This window comes from Panulirus ornatus, chromosome 19 (assembly GCF_036320965.1).
Source record: "Panulirus ornatus isolate Po-2019 chromosome 19, ASM3632096v1, whole genome shotgun sequence".
Taxonomy (NCBI): domain Eukaryota; kingdom Metazoa; phylum Arthropoda; class Malacostraca; order Decapoda; family Palinuridae; genus Panulirus; species Panulirus ornatus.
The window spans coordinates 62964628-62983519 of NC_092242.1; the positions used below are offsets into that span (position 1 = coordinate 62964628).

The 18892-nt window shown below is 48.5% G+C and overlaps 1 protein-coding gene across 30 annotated transcripts in view; it reads left to right on the forward strand.

Annotated features, from left to right (window-relative positions):
* The window catches only part of LOC139755581 (uncharacterized), an 887125-nt gene that overhangs the window by 393017 nt on the left and 475216 nt on the right, over positions 1 to 18892 (forward strand). The window contains exon 1 of one of the 30 annotated variants that reach the window (XM_071674095.1): positions 18545 to 18892. This exon is cut by the window's right edge and continues 431 nt beyond it. The exons of 27 other annotated variants lie outside the window; for them this stretch is intronic. The gene's annotated coding sequence lies outside the window, so the exon portion shown is untranslated. Of the gene's footprint in view, positions 1 to 18544 lie in introns of those variants that run through there. 2 more of the 30 variants (XM_071674092.1, XM_071674093.1) reach the window with 2 other exon arrangements.

The following is an 18892-nucleotide window of genomic DNA, read 5'->3' on the forward strand; positions in this document are numbered from 1 at the left end:
AAACCTTGGAACACTGGAGACTACCAGACAGGTTCCTAAGTATTGAAGTGTTCCGTGTTGTCTTTCATTCCCGAAGTTGTGTTGCAAAGAAGGAGTTGATAATGGTGGGTTAACGGGGCCTTTTCTCTCTCTCTCTCTCTCTCTCTCTCTCTCTCTCTCTCTCTCTCTCTCTCTCTCTCTCTCTCTCTCTCTTCACGTGCAGCATCAGGACACGTCGCAAATTTCTGAGACATTTGGCATAAGCGCATTACAGCTTCCTCCATCAAAGACAATATGATTTTGATGGACAAATCCCTATATATATATATATATATATATATATATATATATATATATATATATATATATATGTATATATGTACACTCTTTTCCCGCGTCAGCTAGGTAGCGTTAAGAACAGAGGACTAAGCCTTTGAGGGAATATCCTTACTTGACCCCCTTGTCTGTTCCTTCTTTTGGAAAATTAAAAAACGACAGGGGAGGATTTCCAGCCCCCTACCCCCCTTCCCCGCTCCCTCCCCTTTTAGTCGCCTTCTACAACATGCAGGGAATACGTGGGAAGCATTCTTTCTCCCCTATATATATATATATATATATATATATATATATATATATATATATATATATATATAATATTCCTGTGATCTCTGCACCTTTATGCAGCCAGGATTTTTACGCTTGTCTGAATGCACCTGGACTAGTGGTAAACACGCCGACATTCCCTCGCCATCAAAAACACAAAATCACATTCCACGTTGTGCGTCCCGGGCTAACATTATTGACTGTGTGTCTCATCGGTGGGTTGCCTCACTCTCAGGGTTTTGGGTGGTCGATCTTTTGGATGATTAGGGTTTTGTTATTCATTTATTTATTTTTTTGCTTCCTTAACTCTCGTCTTTGTTAGAGGAAGAAGAAATCATTCATCGGGGCTTTTAAGTCAGGTCTCTGGTTATTCATTTTTTGTTTCGAGGTTGTACGGAATTTTTCGTGGATCTTAGGACGTGAGTGGTTGTGTCCTGTGTTGTAGTGGTTTCTGGCTTTCTTGGGTACGACGGTACGACCCGTTGAGCACGACGGTACGACCCGTTGAGCACGACGATATGACCCTTGAGCACGATAGTACGACCCTTGAACACGATAGTACGACTCGTTGAGTACAATGGTACGACTCGTTGAGCGCGACAGCACGACCCTTGAACACGGTAGTACGACTCGTTGAGCACGACGGTACGACCCTTGAGCACGACAGTGCGACCCCCTGAGTACGAAAGCACGACCCTCTGGCACAACGGAGCGACCTCACAGCACGGCGGTACGACCACTGAGCACGATGAGTTAGAACCCTTGAGTTCCACGAGGGTTTGACCCATATTTACGGTGGCCTGACCTTTCACGTGACCTTTGAGGGCTCAGGTCATAGGTCATAGTAAAGAAATGTGGAATCCAATTATGATAATTGGTTCTTGGTGTGTGTGTGTGTGTGTGTGTGTGTGTGTGTATATGTGTGTGTGTGTGTGTGTGTGTGTGTGTGTGTGTGTGTGTACAAGCCTGCTGGATCACGATCGTTCCATGGTGTGCTTAATTACGAGGTCATTAAGCTGTTGTGCTTGCCGCCGTGTTATAAGTGCGTGGAACAATGACCTCTGCGCATGTACATATATGTGTGTCAATATTACTCCTCAGTATTTGGGACAGAAATATTAAAGACGCCAATTATATGGATTTCTCATGTGGGGTTTGTTTGTTTGTTTGTTTTGTGTGGCAAGTGCCTCTCGCGCCGAGAGGTTCGGTTCTTTTGGCTGGGGAGGAGGTGGTTGCTGGAAGGGTCCTTGACCTGGCCGCGTTATGGTCAGGTCACAGACCAGGCTTTATTGCCCAAAGGGTCGTAACGTCGTCACCCACGGTGGTTAAGGTCAAGTTAGTTGGTGATGAAGTGGTGGTTGTATGGTCGTGTGTGTGTGTGTGTGTGTGTGTGTGTGTGTGGTATAAGATGGCTGGCACCAGTGCCGCGCGCTAACTGACCCACCGATGGGGTTCGATCAAAGGGCCCGGGGGGCCCGCCTTCACCTAAGAGGCCATCCAACCATCCATGACAGAAAAAAACATTTTTCGGACAATATTCGTAGACCGAATTGTGACCAGAAAGGAATTTCCTTTTTTGGGGGGATTTACATTTTTAGATATTTTTTTTTTGTAACCCTGGGGGGTTCTCCCTGGGCGATGGGGGGGACCTACATAATCAATGAGAGCCGTGGCTGGAGTCGGCTTAGCGTCACGCGGGTCCGGGGTTCGAGCCCTCCCAGTGTCCAGGGAGCTTGGGTCGTGTATTTTCCGGGCCGGTGCCTCGGTATTGGGGTGGGGGGGTTAGTGCCGTCCTAGCCTGCCTAGCGCCTCTCGTCCGCCGGCGGTATTTGCATACACTTTTTTTTTTTTTTCAGTTATTTTGTTTTGGTATGAAATTCTCTCTCTCTCTCTCTCTTCTCTCTCTCTCTCTCTCTCTCTCTCTCTCTCTCTCTCTCTCTCTCTCTCTCTCTCTCTCACTGGTATTGGGGAATATATATATATATATATATATATATATATATATATATATATATATATATATATATATATATATATATATATATATATATCTCCCCCCGCCTCCCACATTTTGTTTTATTGATATTGCCTTATTTATTTCAAACATTTTTGCCCATATGGGTTTGATTTAGTCCATGTTTGCGTTACTGATTTTCCAGCTGTCACTCGGTGGGGGGGTGGGGGGTGGGGGGGTAGGGGGGGAGGATGTTTATGGGACGATTCTGTCCATCTGTCTGTGTGACGGTCCGTCTGTTACCATCTGCCCCGTAACGCATGTTGTGACAGGGAGCTCCAAGTTCTGACTGGGGTGGGCATGTTAATTTTATTTTGTTAATTGTTATTGTATGTCGTTAACAGTACTTTATATATATATATATATATATATATATATATATATATATATATATATATATATATATATATATATATATATATATATATGGAAGTAAATACCTCACCCCCAGAGATGTGTTAAATACCTGACCCCCAGAGATGTGTTAAATACCTCACCCCCAGAGATATGTTAAATACCTCACCCCCAGAGATATGTAGTTCATGGGAGAGGTTAGGAGAGGGAGGAGGATGATAATGTTAAGAATATGTACGTAGCCTTTTTGTTTTTACATATCACTGATGGTGTGAGTGTTAGGGATGAGGGGGGGAGATGGACGTGGTATTACCTCGCGTAGTAGACCTATCTATTGACACTGGAGGCTAATTTGAATATTCCCGGTACACAGTTTGAATATTCCCGGTACACAGTTTGAATATTCCCGGTACACAGTTTGAATGTTCCCAGTACACAGTTTGAATATTCCTGGTACACAGTTTGAATATTCCCGGTACACAGTTTGAATATTCCCGGTACACAGTTTGAATGTTCCCAGTACACAGTTTGAATATTCCCAGTACACAGTTTGAATATTCCCGGTACACAGTTTGAATATTCCCGGTACACAGTTTGAATGTTCCCAGTACACAGTTTGAATATTCCTGGTACACAGTTTGAATATTCCCGGTACACAGTTTGAATATTCCCGGTACACAGTTTGAATGTTCCCAGTACACAGTTTGAATATTCCTGGTACACAGTTTGAATATTCCCGGTACACAGTTTGAATATTCCCGGTACACAGTTTGAATGTTCCCAGTACACAGTTTGAATATTCCCAGTACACAGTTTGAATATTCCCGGTACACAGTTTGAATATTCCTGGTACACAGTTTGAATATTCCTGGTACACAGTTTGAATATTCTCGGTACACAGTTTGAATATTCCCGGTACACAGTTTGAATATTCCCAGTACACAGTTTGAATATTCCTGGTACACAGTTTGAATATTCCTGGTACACAGTTTGAATATTCCCGGTACACAGTTTGAATATTCCCGGTACACAGTTTGAATATTCCCAGTACACAGTTTGAATATTCCCAGTACACTCATCACTATGGAGTAGAGAACAATCGATAGTCGCCCTTGAAAAAAAAGAAGAAAATAGTACGTTCTTAGCACATAAAGAGATCAGGCAAGTCATGCATAAATCATGCTTTCTTCCTGCCTGCCTTCATGCCTGCCTTCATGCCTGCCTTCATGCCTGCCTTCATGCCTGCCTTCATGCCTGCCTTCATGCCAGGCACATGCAGTGGGTTATATATAGCAGCAGCAACAACAACATCAGTGACAACAACAGGAGGCTGTTAGCAAGGAGGACCTCAGTAGGATGGGTGGATGGGGCGAGGAGGACCCCAGTAGGATGGGTGGACGAGGCGAGGAGGACCCCAGTAGGATGGGTGGATGGGGCGAGGAGGACCCCAGTAGGAGGGGTGGATGGAGCGAGGACCCCAGTAGGAGGGGTGGATGGGCGAGGAGGACCCCAGTAGGATGGGTGGATGGGGCGAGGAGGCCCCCAGTAGGATGGGTGGATGGGGCGAGGAGGACCCCAGTAGGATGGGTGGATGGGGCGAGGAGGACCCCAGTAGGAGGGGTGGATGGAGCGAGGACCCCAGTAGGATGGGTGGATGGGGCGAGGAGGCCCCCAGTAGGATGGGTGGATGGGGCGAGGAGGACCCCAGTAGGATGGGTGGATGGAGCGAGGACCCCAGTAGGATGGGTGGATGGGGCGAGGAGGACCCCAGTAGGAGGGGTGGATGGAGCGAGGACCCCAGTAGGATGGGTGGATGGGGCGAGGAGGACCCCAGTAGGATGGGTGGATGGGGCGAGGACCCCAGTAGGATGGGTGGATGGGGCGAGGAGGACCCCAGTAGGAGGGGTGGATGGAGCGAGGACCCCAGTAGGATGGGTGGATGGGGCGAGGAGGACCCCAGTAGGAGGGGTGGATGGAGCGAGGACCCCAGTAGGATGGGTGGACGGGGCGAGGAGGACCTCAGTAGGAGGGGTGGATGGGGCGAGGACCCCAGTAGGATGGGTGGATGGGGCGAGGAGGACCCCCGTAGGATGGGTGCATGGGGCGAGGAGGACCCCAGTAGGATGGGTGGATGGGGCGAGGAGGACCCCAGTAGGATGGGTGGACGGGGCGAGGAGGACCCCAGTAGGAGGAGTGGATGGGGCGAGGACCCCAGTAGGATGGGTGGATGGGGCGAGGAGGACCCCAGTAGGATGGGTGCATGGGGCGAGGAGGACCCCAGTAGGATGGGTGGACGGGGCGAGGAGGACCCCAGTCGGAGGGGGAGGGTGAGAGTCGGTCGCCGCCCACGCCCGCTGGCTTTATGCTACATGTGAGGTGCTGTATCATGGGAGGCTTACACCCAGCAGAGCGATCGTGCTGTTCTGCAGCAAGATATTGGTAATTTGGGGGGGGGTCGTCTGACGCGGGCTCAGACGTCGCGCCACCACCACCACATCCTACCACATGCGTACCACATACCACACGGCATTCTTATGAAGAAGAGGACCCTCTGCGATAGACTAACTTCACCAGTTTGCATGTCAGGGAGCAGCGCGTGTGTGTCGGTGTATCTACTGAGAGTAACGGAAGGGAGTTCGACACTCGTAGCGTTCCTCTCACACACACACACACACACACACACACACACACACACACAATACGACACCTCCGTGTGGTCTTTGCTGACCCCACAGTCCTCACACATTCGTAGTTTTACAACGAGAGAATGAAGTTTCTCGCAGTTGATGTGGAAAGTCTTAAAGAATTCACGGACAAAACTACAAAAAAATGACACTCGGTTGTTTTCCTTTTGTAACCAAAAGGACATAAAGTTTATCTCTACGTTTTCCATGGCATTTTCTTTTTTTTTTCTGTCTGTATTACTTAAACATTCGTTTTCTTTCCGTAACATTTTTAGTTTTAAGTATGTTATGTCTCGGATCAGCAGTGATTGATAGCATGGTCTTCAGCCTATTGGACAGAGCAGCATTTGCTTCTTCGATAAACACGCAGGGTTGGATTCTACAAACATTCAAAGCGCGCGCGCGCGCGCGCGAGAGAGAGAGAGAGAGAGAGAGAGAGAGAGAGAGAGAGAGAGCTTGAAAGCACAGATAGCCTCCGGAATGGAATACTGGTGCGTGGGTGCGCTCAAACATCACCTCTCTGAAGGCGAGGGAGAGATTATAGATGTCAGAAAGCGTGCAAAACGAAGTTCCACAGTTCGCTTGTGACACGTTTCTGTAGACGTAGTGGTGGCGACTGGAGACACTGAGAAGGCTATGGTGTCAAGAGGGAGGGCGGAGGGCGGGCCAGGCGCGATGTGTATCATGATTTGCACTTGGGAGAAAGACTGGAAGATACAGTTCTCATTCATGGGAGAAAGACTGGAAGATACGGTTCTCATTCATGGGAGAAAGACTGGAAGATACGGTTCTCATTCATGGCCTATGTAAATAAAGCCTTGCTGACACGACGTGCGAGGTAGACTGCAAGGTACGAGACCCCTTAAAAAAAAAAAAAAAATCGAGAGACGGAAACCGTAGTGAAAAAAACGGGGACTTGGGACATTATCGTTACGTGTTGGCCGTCGCATCGACAGCAGACCGAGCTGTGGCCAGGGAAGACCTCCGAGAGCCATCGGGAGTCCAATGAAAACACAGGTCTCCTGTGGTAGTGGTGGTGGTGGAGGGTAGTGTAGTAGAGGACCCCAGCGCTGTTACCCCCTGGTGAACCTAAACCTCACTGGTATGAATACTGAGTATGTTTGGCAGGGCTTCACTGGTGAATACTGAGTAGTTTGCCGGGCTTCCTTCCCCTCCCACCCCCTTGCCCGCTCCCCCAGGTGAACACACTGCTCCGCTTGGGGGCGCGAGGGAGGGGGAGAGAGGGCGCTCACCCCGGGGGGCTGTAGAATATTCACCGACTGGCTAGACTGAGAGACTTAGAGGATTAGAGATCAGGGTGTCTAGTGTACGTGTGCTGGCGAGGCAGAATCGTCCTCCTCCTCCTCCTCCTCTTCTCGTCCTCCTCCTTGTTACGTAGACCTGTCTGAAGCCATATATATGTATATCATGCGACACAACAACCCGGGTCATGTACACGCTGGGGACTGGTTCTGGTCATGGAATCACCTCCTAGCTAACTCCTGAAGAAGGCGTTGAAGATATTTTGACTGGTGGTTGCGACTTAGGCGCCTTAACGACCCTGGTAGTATAGTTGGTAGGCCTGAGGCCGGGATAACCCATCTCGGGGACGTGTGTGTACACTTCCCAAGGGCAGTACAGCTGTTGTGGTGTGTGTGTGTGTGCAGCAGAGAACACCTCCTGGTGTTGAGGTCTTCAGCCTGGGGACTGTGGTGGACCTGAAGTATTGTGGTGGGTGGAGGTGGTGGACCTGAGGTATTGTGGTAGGTGGAGGACCTGAGGTATTGTGGTGGGTGGAGGTGGAGGACCTGAGGTATTGTGGTGGGTGGATGTGGTGGACCTGAGGTATTGTGGTGGGTGGAGGTGAAGGACCTGAGGTATTGTGGTGGTTGTAGGTGAAGGACCTGAGGTATTGTGGTGGGAGGAGGTGGAGTACCTGAGGTATTGTGGTGGGTGGAGGTGGAGGACCTGAGGTATTGTGGTGGATGGAGGTGGTAGTGTGGGGTGGTTGGGTAGGGAGCACGTCGTCCACCAGGAACAGGGAATCAATTGCCGTGATTCAGTGAGGGTGGTCGTCGTCGTCGTCGTCGGCCTTGGGGAGGGGAGGGGGGGGAACGACCACGTAATGGACGAGATGGAATTTTAACTTGTTTGTTGTTGACGACCCAACACGCGCCTGGCAGTGCTTCCGAAAAGGATTGCTTGTGTGTGTGTGTGTTTGTGTGTGTGTGTGTGTGTGTGATTATTATTTGTGTGTTACGGAGAGTGAGTCTTACACCTTGTTTATATATATATATATATATATATATATATATATATATATATATATATTTTTTTTTTTTTTTTTTTTTTTTTTATACTTTGTCGCTGTCTCCCGCGTTTGCGAGGTAGCGCAAGGAAACAGACGAAAGAAATGGCCCAACCCCCCCCCCATACACATGTACATACACACGTCCACACACGCAAATATACATACCTACACAGCTTTCCATGGTTTACCCCAGACGCTTCACATGCCTTGCTTCAATCCACTGACAGCACGTCAACCCCTGTATACCACATGACTCCAATTCACTCTATTTCTTGCCCTCCTTTCACCCTCCTGCATGTTCAGGCCCCGATCACACAAAATCTTTTTCACTCCATCTTTCCACCTCCAATTTGGTCTCCCTCTTCTCCTCGTTCCCTCCACCTCCGACACATATATCCTCTTGGTCAATCTCTCCTCACTCATTCTCTCCATGTGCCCAAACCATTTCAAAACACCCTCTTCTGCTCTCTCAACCACGCTCTTTTTATTTCCACACCTCTCTCTTACCCTTACGTTACTTACTCGATCAAACCACCTCACACCACACATTGTCCTCAAACATCTCATTTCTAGCACATCCATCCTCCTGCGCACATCTCTATCCATAGCCCACGCCTCGCAACCATACAACATTGTTGGAACCACTATTCCCTCAAACATACCCATTTTTGCTTTCCGAGATAATGTTCTCGACTTCCACACATTTTTCAAGGCTCCCAAAATTTTCGCCCCCTCCCCCACCCTATGATCCACTTCCGCTTCCATGGTTCCATCCGCTGACAGATCCACTCCCAGATATCTAAAACACTTCACTTCCTCCAGTTTTTCTCCATTCAAACTCACCTCCCAATTGACTTGACCCTCACCCCTACTGTACCTAATAACCTTGCTCTTATTCACATTTACTCTCAACTTTCTTCTTCCACACACTTTACCAAACTCAGTCACCAGCTTCTGCAGTTTCTCACATGAATCAGCCACCAGCGCTGTATCATCAGCGAACAACAACTGACTCACTTCCCAAGCTCTCTCATCCCCAACAGACTTCATACTTGCCCCTCTTTCCAGGACTCTTGCATTTACCTCCCTTACAACCCCATCCATAAACAAATTAAACAACCATGGAGACATCACACACCCCTGCCGCAAACCTACATTCACTGAGAACCAATCACTTTCCTCTCTTCCTACACGTACACATGTTGAATGTGTCTGATGACAGAGTGGCAGATATAGGGTGTTTTGGTCGAGGTGGTGTGCAAAGTGAGAGGGTTAGGGAAAATGATTTGGTAAACAGAGAAGAGGTAGTAAAAGCTTTGCGGAAGATGAAAGCCGGCAAGGCAGCAGGTTTGGATGGCATTGCAGTGGAATTTATTAAGAAAGGGGGTGACTGTATTGTTGACTGGTTGGTAAGGTTATTTAATGTATGTATGACTCATGGTGAGGTGCCTGAGGATTGGCGGAATGCGTGCATAGTGCCATTGTACAAAGGCAAAGGGGATAAGAGTGAGTGCTCAAATTACAGAGGTATAAGTTTGTTGAGTATTCCTGGTAAATTATATGGAAGGGTATTGATTGAGAGGGTGAAGGCATGTACAGAGCATCAGATTGGGGAAGAGCAGTGCGGTTTCAGAAGTGGTAGAGGATGTGTGGATCAGGTGTTTGCTTTGAAGAATATATGTGAGAAATACTTAGAAAAGCAAATGGATTTGTATGTAGCATTTATGGATCTGGAGAAGGCATATGATAGAGTTGATAGAGATGCTCTGTGGAAGGTATTAAGAATATATGGTGTGGGAGGCAAGTTGTTAGAAGCAGTGAAAAGTTTTTATCGAGGATATATATATATATATATATATATATATATATATATATATATATATATATATATATATATAATATATATATATATATATATATGAACAGTTTTCCCTCTCACCTTCTCTCGTCTAGCTATAATTTCACTTGTTTGAGAATTTAATGAAAGTATGTGATTACAAAATGGGTGAGGAAGTATGCAATTAACGGTAAATTAAAACTATGATTAACCCGCATGATGATAGGCCAAATTAATTCTCCACGCCCGTTGGGTCATTTGAGTTCATACAGTGGAGATGACCTGACCTGACCTGATCCAATTGAGGAAGACCGTACGATCTTTAGGCCTATTAGTAGACTAATAGGCCTAATATATATATCTTTCTTTCATACCATTCGTCATTTCCCGCATTAGCGAGGTAGCGTCAAGAACAGAGGACTGGGCCTTTGAGGGAATATCCTCACCTGGCCCCCTTCTCTGTCGGTTCTTTTGGAAAATTAAAAAAAAAAAAAACCGAGAGGGGAGGATTTCCAGCCCCCGCTCCCTCCCCTTTTAGTCGCCTTCTACGACACGCAGGGAATACGTGGGAAGTAATCTTTCTCCCCTATCCCCAGGGATAATATCTATATATATATATATATATATATATATATATATATATATATATATATATATATTCATATATATATTGAAAACGAAAACGGAGGGAAGGAGCATGTGATTAAAATCAGGGCATCAGAAAGAGCAATTCCCCCGACCTCAGCGAACGGCCCGGGTGAGCCGGTATCGTATCTGATCGAACAGACTTGAACTAACCGGATTAATCTTCAGCTTAAGAGGGATCCAACGATACAGAAACGAGACGTGAAAGGGATCTGTTGATACGGGGAAAAAAAAAAAAGAAGACATGAAGAGACGTTAAAGGGATTTGCCGCTACGGGGATGGGATTAGAGGTAGAGGAAGTGTTGATGACGGTGGCGGATGGTAACGAGCGAGCGAGCGGGGCTGGCTGGCGGGGCGAGACGCAATGTGTTTTGTGTTACCAGGACGACCACGGTCCTCGCGCTTAGCGTCGCCCGGCACTCTATTTTAAACCCCCGGGCAACCCACTGTAGTATGATGGTGCAATGGGCTACCACCATTCTGCAGACCACCCCCCAGCAACCAGCTAGTAAGGTAGTTAGGTAGTGACCACGTACTTGGCATTGAGTCACTGAGGAACCAGTTGTTTGGGACGTCGTAATTGCCATGATGGGATTTCCAGGAAAGCAGTTCACACGCATTCGCACCTTCCTCCCCCCAACCCAACTCTCCCCCACCGCACTCCTCCCCATTGGCCATTATGGTGGGCCATTAAACCCAGTATAGTGGCCCAGATGACCAACAGGGTGGTTTGGGAGCCAGTAATGGAAGGAAGGAAATGATGAGAAGATTGGGGAAAAAAAAAGCAGTCGTTCGACCACGACCTCACGTCCATTGGAGTTCGACGGGACGACCTTTTTGAGCACGACGGTGCGACTCCCGGGTTCACGTGATGGCCTGGCCTTTTAATTTGACTCCTGGGTTCACGTGATGGCCTGGCCTTTTAATGGCCTCTTACCAAGACTCGGCTGAGTTCTGTAAAGGCCAGGCTGACATTATACTCCCCCCAAAAGGGGTCGTGCCATCACATCCATCCCCCCTCCCGAGGGTCGTTCTTTCATAACCCCCAAAGGGTCGTACCCCCGTTACCCGAGGGGTGTGGTTAATAACCATGTGGCTGTTGTGTTAATTCCCTTCCCCGCCGCAGTCATCGGTACGTAAAGCCCCAATCCGGCCCTCTCCTCCTCCTCCCCACCCACCCTCCTTGTGGAGGTAGCCATTTGCTGGGTACCAGAGGCTGTTAAATGGCACGCAGGGTTGCAAGTGCTTTTGGGGGGGGCGGGTGGGGTAATAATTACCCATGGTTGGTCTTAGTGTATCATGAGGTGGTGGTGGTTGGAGGACCTTGGTGTTAACTGAGGCCCATTGGGTACTACAGTGTTGGAACATGTAGTGTGGAGGGTGGGGTAAGGTAAGGTTGATGCTACGTACAACTGTTGGTCTAGCGTGGCGTCCTAGCGACGTCTCTTCTCGTTGTATATCAACTGACGTTTTGTTATATATTTTCATCTTGTCTCTTGTATGCTTGGGTGCCCACCACTTGCCTTGGTCGATCCATCGAAGGGGGGAAGGGGACTTTACTTCCTCTACTGATGCAGTACTGTTGCCAGTATTGATGGATATGCTCTCTCTCTCTCTCTCTCTCTCTCTCTCTCTCTCTCTCTCTCTCTCTCTCTCTCTCTCTCTCTCTCTCTCTCTCGTCTCGTGAACGCAGTTTGATAACCTTAGTAAGAGAGAATGGGGAGCGGGGGTTATGAAATCCTCTATATTAATAGTTTTCACCTTGCGAAGATTATATATAGACACGTAAATGAATTAAAACCTCATGACGAATTATGAACCTAATTATGGAATCGAAGTATTGAGGGAAGGGGATTTTTTAGGGCACACGCAGCATTGCGACTGTAGTGACACAGTGGGAGATGATTAAATGATCAATGTGTCTGTTTAATCGGTGATCGTTATTGTCGAAGAGACGCGGCGAACGGAGAGGCGCTGGTGGCCGCTGGTGGTGTTGATCTGTGTGAGTTCCTCCCACGGCTGTAGGAACCCTGATCTATTGAGTCTAGGCCTCTAGGAACCCTGATCTGTAGAGCCCCGTTTCTCTCTCTCTAGAACACAGGGTTGTAGTGCCCTAATCTGTAGAGATCGGGCTTGGAGAAGGCAGGTCTGTAGAGATCTGCCCTGTAGAAGGCAGCAGGTCTGTCGTGCCAGTGCCTGTAGAAGGCAGTTCTCTAGAACCCTGATATGCAAAGCCCAGGTCTGCAGAACGCAGTTCTTTATTTGTCTCTGTTGCAGACCAACTGTACAGTGTTGCTAGGGAAAGGTTCAGTTTTGCAGACCAACTGTACGTTGGCAGGGAAAGGTTCCACAACATAATCCTCGCCATAGACCCGTGTCTTTACCAAGAATTACTTGCGATATTTTTCTTTTTTACTTAATGACAATGATGCTTGAAGCGATCCGGGTTGAACATATGTTTTTATATGTGCCGATATGCAAATATATCTTATTTTTCTGTTCATGACTAGGGATGTGTTCTGTCTCTCATTGCCTTTTAAAAAGGCTCATTAATTTTGTTCTATGTCCCCGTGTTTGATATTGTGTATAAACACTGTGGTGTGTATGTAAACTGTCGCATCTGTTATGGAAGATGGTTTCCCCGTGAGTGTAATTGATCCTTGTGTTGTAGAGTTATCATGTGTGCGTTTTTCTCCTGGGTTTGATGACCCATGTGGACATACTGCTGTCTCCTCCTCCTGGTTCTTAACAACGCACTGGTCAGGTAAACATTGGACTCTCCTCCTTCCTCCTCCTCCTTTCTCGTCCTCCTTCCTCCTCCTCCTCCTCCTTCTTCCTCCTCATTCTTCCTCCTCCTCCTTTCTCCTTTCTCCTTCTTCTTCCTCCTTCTTTTTCCTCCTTCTCTCTCCTCCTTCTTGCTCCTCCTTCTTTCTCCTCCTCCTCCAACAGCCTCCCTCCTTTGCTCTGTCTAACAAATATTTGATATTTTTTACAAACATTCTATTCGTCTTTCCCAGGCTTCAGCAACACAAATGTTTTATATACACAGTCGAACCTTCTGTCCTCCCTCACTCAACTCAGAACTCTTTATATAAACATTCGTACCATCTCTGCCTCTCACTCAACTGACAAGTGTTTATATAAACATTCTTACCTTCTCCCTCCCCCCCCTCACTCAACTGACAAGTGTTTACCTAAACATTCGGACCTTCTCTCCCCCCCTCACTCAACTCACACAAGTTGTTTATCGAAACATCATTATCATTCCCTCCTTCCCTCCCAACCCCTCCCCCTTCGGGCAATTTGCAACACAACCCACCAGACATCACCCGAGTTGCACAGGTGTGTTGTCAAGAATCAGGACACATTAAAATCAATGCACCCTTTCCCCCCTTCCTTCCCCTCCACCTCCTTCCTTCCTTTCCCCTGCATACCTCCTCCCTCACCGCTCACCCCCTCCGTCATACCACCCCCCTCCCTCTACCACACCCTCACCCATCCCTCCCCCCCCTCACGTGACGTATTCACCAGTCGCTGACGCCAGGAATGTTTTGGTTGGGTTGCCGTCTGTGCTGTGTCATTTACCCTTCGTGGCGTTGCTGCTCCGGTATGCGTCAAGTGTGTGTGTGTGTGTGTGTGTGTGTGTGTGTGTGTGTGTGTGTCCGGCAGGCATCTTTCACTGTGCTGTGTGGCCTGTGTTCCGTGTGTGTCTTGTATCCCACAGTCTGGCATACGTCCTGTAACCTATAGTGCCATGTGGCCTGTATCGTACAGTGTGTCATGTATCCTCCACTGTCTCCTGTATCCTACAGTGTGTCATGTCTCCTGTATCCTACAGTGTGTCATGTCTCCTGTATCCTACAGTGTGTCATGTATCCTCCACTGTCTCCTGTATCCTACAGTGTGTCATGTCTCCTGTATCCTACAGTGTGTCATGTATCCTACGGTGTGTCATGTGTCATGTATCCTACAGTGTGTCATGTATCCTACATTGTGTCATGTATCCTACAGTGTGCCATGTGTCCTTCATCGTCTCATGACTGATGTCTGTCTCTCTCCGTCTCTCCCCGGCAGGTGAGTACTACCCTCAGGTGTGTTGTGTCGTCTCGTCCTGCCCGCCAGTGGGGTGGGATGTCTGTCAGGTAAGTCCAGTCACCTGTTGAGGGAGGTCACGCCACAGCTGGTGAAGGTCACACACCCGGGAAGGGGAGGTCCATGTGCTTGGCACGTCACCACGCACGCATGTACGGAGGTAAGAGATTTCTTAGTTGTATATATCTTTCTTCCTCCTCCATTTATATAATTGATGGAGAACCATTCAACTCCGTCTACCTTGAGGAGGGACCTTAACCTCTTATAGTGTGGGGGTGTTTATTTCCTCACATATGCATGCCCCTCCTTGTATTATGGGGAGACAATAAGATGATACAGTGGTGTGAGGGAGGTAAATTTGATCATGGTGTACCTCGGGAGGGAATGTAAGTTGCCACCACTAGGGGGACCTGGTGATGAACTGGACCTTCTCCTTGCGTTGGGTATTTGGCATTTAAACTCTCGCTCCTCCTCGTCCCTCTCCCACCACCGCTCCTCTTTCCCTTCCCTCGCCGTTCCCCGAGCGAGCGAGCGGCGAGCATGCAGGTAGGTAGGTAGGTGTAAGGTAAGGCCCGTTTAACCTTGCTGGCACAGAATATGATGCCGGTCGCTGACGTTTTACAGCCGGGGCAAAATCCTGTCAAGCCATTTTTCCTCATGTTTATTTTTTTTTTTTTTTCGATCTACCCCCCCGCGCACCCCGGAAACACCACCAGCTGGGCTAATGGCAAATGGCTAAATGGCCGGTCTTTGTGTAAGGCTCCTCCTCCTCCTCCTCCTCCTCCTACCACTTACTAAGCGCGCCATGGCTGGCGTTCATCAGGGCCAGTACCTGTCGTAAAACACGGGGCGATCATGACTGGTGTCGGTCCCAGCAGGAGGGGCTGGACCTAGTCTGGCTTACACGGGTCAACCCTGTGGTATATCCCTCTTTACTATGTTGATTGAAAGGAGGGAGAGTGGGAGAGAGAGAGAGAGAGAGAGAGAGGGAGGGGAAGAGGTGAGGTGATAGCCCATGAGTTAGACACAGACACAGACAGTAGGGTGCTTGGTTGGTTCCGTGAGTCCCCACTGCCGCTCTGTCTTGTCTTCTGGCCGACTGAGTCGCCCTGGTCTGTCTGCTAGGGATGTCGCTGTGTGGACGAGGGACTGGAGAGGGAGGAGAGTGAGGGGGAGTGGAGATAGAGGTGGGTGGATGGTGGATACGAGGGGTGAGAGATGAACTGGTGGAGATGAGGGGCATCTAGGAAAGGTAGACTCTAGGGAGCTGGTTTTCTAGGATGACAGGATTGCAGGTTTCTAGAATAATGGCGGGGAGATTGGAAGAGTGAAGAGAGGGGGGAGGTTGGCTGGTATCTAGAAACCATGGTGAATGATCCCCTCCCCCCTCGAGGACAGCACGGTTCCCTTCTTCATCAGATGTGGAAGGAAGTGCAGTGTATTCACTGGATGAGTGAACGCACTGCATGACATGAATGAATGCATGGCATGTGGACACAGGTCTTAATCTCATCCCAAAGAGAATATTCCGAAGCGAGAAACGTTCCCATTATTATTATTATTGTTATCATTATAATCATTTATTATTATTATTATTATTATTATTATTATTATTATTATTAGTAGTAGTAGTAGTAGTAGTAGTTGTAGTAGTAGTAGCAGTAATGACGATTATAAAGGAGGGTATTTGACTGTGTTGGGTATTTGATGTTGAAGTAACCTCAGGATGTGTAGGTGAGGTGCTCCTGATCCTTCCTGTCATGGTTGTGATCATCTGTGAGAATCTCTCTCTCTCTCTCTCTCTCTCTCTCTCTCTCTCTCTCTCTCTCTCTCTCTCTCTCTCTCTCTCTCTCTCTCTCTCTGTTTCTCTCAGAACGAAAACTCAAGAAACATCCCTCGCCGAAAACGGAAATGATTTGGAAAATGGGGAGAAATTGTAGCCCAGAAAAGAAAGTGAAACAGGAAAAGATAGGAAATAGAAATAAAAAAGAGAAAATTATGTGTGAGAGAAGAACATTGCCCCCTTTTCTTTTTTTTAGGGGGGGTGGGCATTTCTAATTAGGTTTTCCCGCGGGGGGTTTCTTACGGTTATAATGAGGCTTTGATATGGTTTTTGTGAGTCTCTCATTCGGTTTTTTTATGAGACTGCATCATTTTGTGAGGGCGATGAGTTGATTTTTAATTTTTTTTTCTTTGAGGCGGAGAGGGTTATTTCTGGAGTTTTTCACCGTCGTTTTTTTTTTTGGGAGGATGAACAATTATGCTCTTTGTAGTGTGTCATTAGTCTTTCTCAAGCTTTTAAATGCAGGAAGCTTTCTTTCTTTTTTTTCTTATCTGGTTTTATGAAGATTTAGTCGCGTTATTTTTGCGCGATATTGGTGGTCTTATGAAGATTCATTCGCGTCATTTTTCGCGTTATGTTTCGCGTTATTTCCCAGTTCTAACTCCGTTTGTCTTCCAAGGTACATGTGTGACTGTGTATAGCTATTATTATTTGGTCTTAGGAGAGTTTAGAACCGATTCGTTTTAGTAGGTTTCGTGTGATGTTTAAATCTCTTAATATTCGGTTTTACGAGGGCGTCATGTGTTCCTACGAAGGCGTTCGTTGGCCTCCAAGCCAGTGGTGTCGTAGGGCGGGCATGAGGAGGGGCGGCGCCTCCAATCGCTGGCGCATTGGCGCTGGTCACCGTGGAGGAGAAGAGGGAGCAGGAGGAGGAGGAGGCAGGCGAAGGGCATGGTGGTAGTGACGGATGCAGGAGGAGGAGGAGGGAGGGAGGCGTACGAGCGTAATGCCTTGGCTTGCTGGGAGTGAGTGCCGGCGCCTGGGACGTGGAGAGAGAGAGAGAGAGAGAGAGAGAGAGAGAGAGAGAGAGAGAGAGAGAGAGAGAGAGAGAGAGAGAGTTAAGGTATGTGTATTAATGGACTTCACGAGTGCCTGCCCATCTCTCCTCCTCCCCCCTTCCCCCCAACCACCACCTCTCCCCCGACCACCTCTCCCTCCGTAAGAAAAGAAAATGGGGGGAGGGAGGGAGGGACAAGGGAGAGGCAAGTTTTGTTCCACTTACGATCCATCATTAAGGAAATACGCCATTCCAGATCTCCCTATAATACTTTTTTTGTTTAGATCCTCTCCCTCTCTCTCTCTCTCTCTCTCTCTCTCTCTCTCTCTCTCTCTCTCTCTCTCTCTCTCTCTCCTTCCCTATCACTTTCTTATCGTTCTCGCCCCCCACACTGTGTGGCCCTTCCTTAACCTATCCCCCCCACGCCCACCCTTCCTCTCTCTCTCTCTCTCTCTCTCTCTCTCTCTCTCTCTCCCGACAGTCGCCATCAATTTCCTGTTTGTTGACGGATGGCAAAAACACAAGCGTGTGAAGGTGCGGTGTAAGGGAGCGGGGGGGGGGGGATTTGTCGGCGGTCTTGGGTAGACTTGAGGAGTGTGTGTGTGTGGTGTGGGGAGGGGGAGGTGCGGTAGACACAATCCATCCCCGTCAGTAGACACGAGCCGTCTCCGTCAGTAGGCACAGTCCGTCCCCGTCAGTAGACACAGTCCGTCTCCGTCAGTAGACACAGTCCGTCCCCGTCAGTAGACACAGTCCGTCTCCGTCAGTAGACACAGTCCGTCCCCGTCAGTAGACACAGTCCGTCTCCGTCAGTAGACACAGTCCGTCCCCGTCAGTAGACACAGTCCGTCTCCGTCAGTAGACACAGTCCGTCCCCGTCAGTAGACACAGTCCGTCTCCGTCAGTAGACACGGATGCATTAGTCCCCGTGTGATGAGGACTGGCCCAAGACGACGTTCGTCTCCTGCGGGTGTAAGAAGCATGTCTGGGTGTGAGTGGCTAGTGTATTACACTGCCTAGAACAAACTCATCCTCTCCTATTCTGTACACCGGCCACGGGGTATGTATAGGGTGTATCTGGGGTGTTATTATCCCGGCGTTGTGTGTGTGTGTGTGTGTGTGTGTGTGTGTGTGTGTGTGTGTGAGTCAAGATACAAGATGTCACCTGTAGTTGAAGTGTGTTAAGGGATGGAAAGGAGTTGCAGAGGGCGTGTGAGACCTCCAGCAACACCAGCAAGTAGCAGTAGCAGTGTAGGAGCGGTAGTAGTAGTAGGTAGTAGTAGTAGTGTCAAAGGGCGTGTAAGTCCCCCATCCTCTCCTCCAGTAGGAGGAGGAGCAGCAGCTGGCAGCAGCAGCAGCTGGCGCGGCAGCAGGAGCAGCTAGATAGCTGGGCAGCGAGCGGAGGCCCGAGTGGTAGGTAGCCAGGCAGGCGACCGCTAGTATTGCCTCAGACCCCGAGTGAAGAAGAGGTTGTGCCGTCGTGCGCTCCACGTCCCCAGTACTCGTGCTCTCTCACTCGCTCTCTCTCCCAC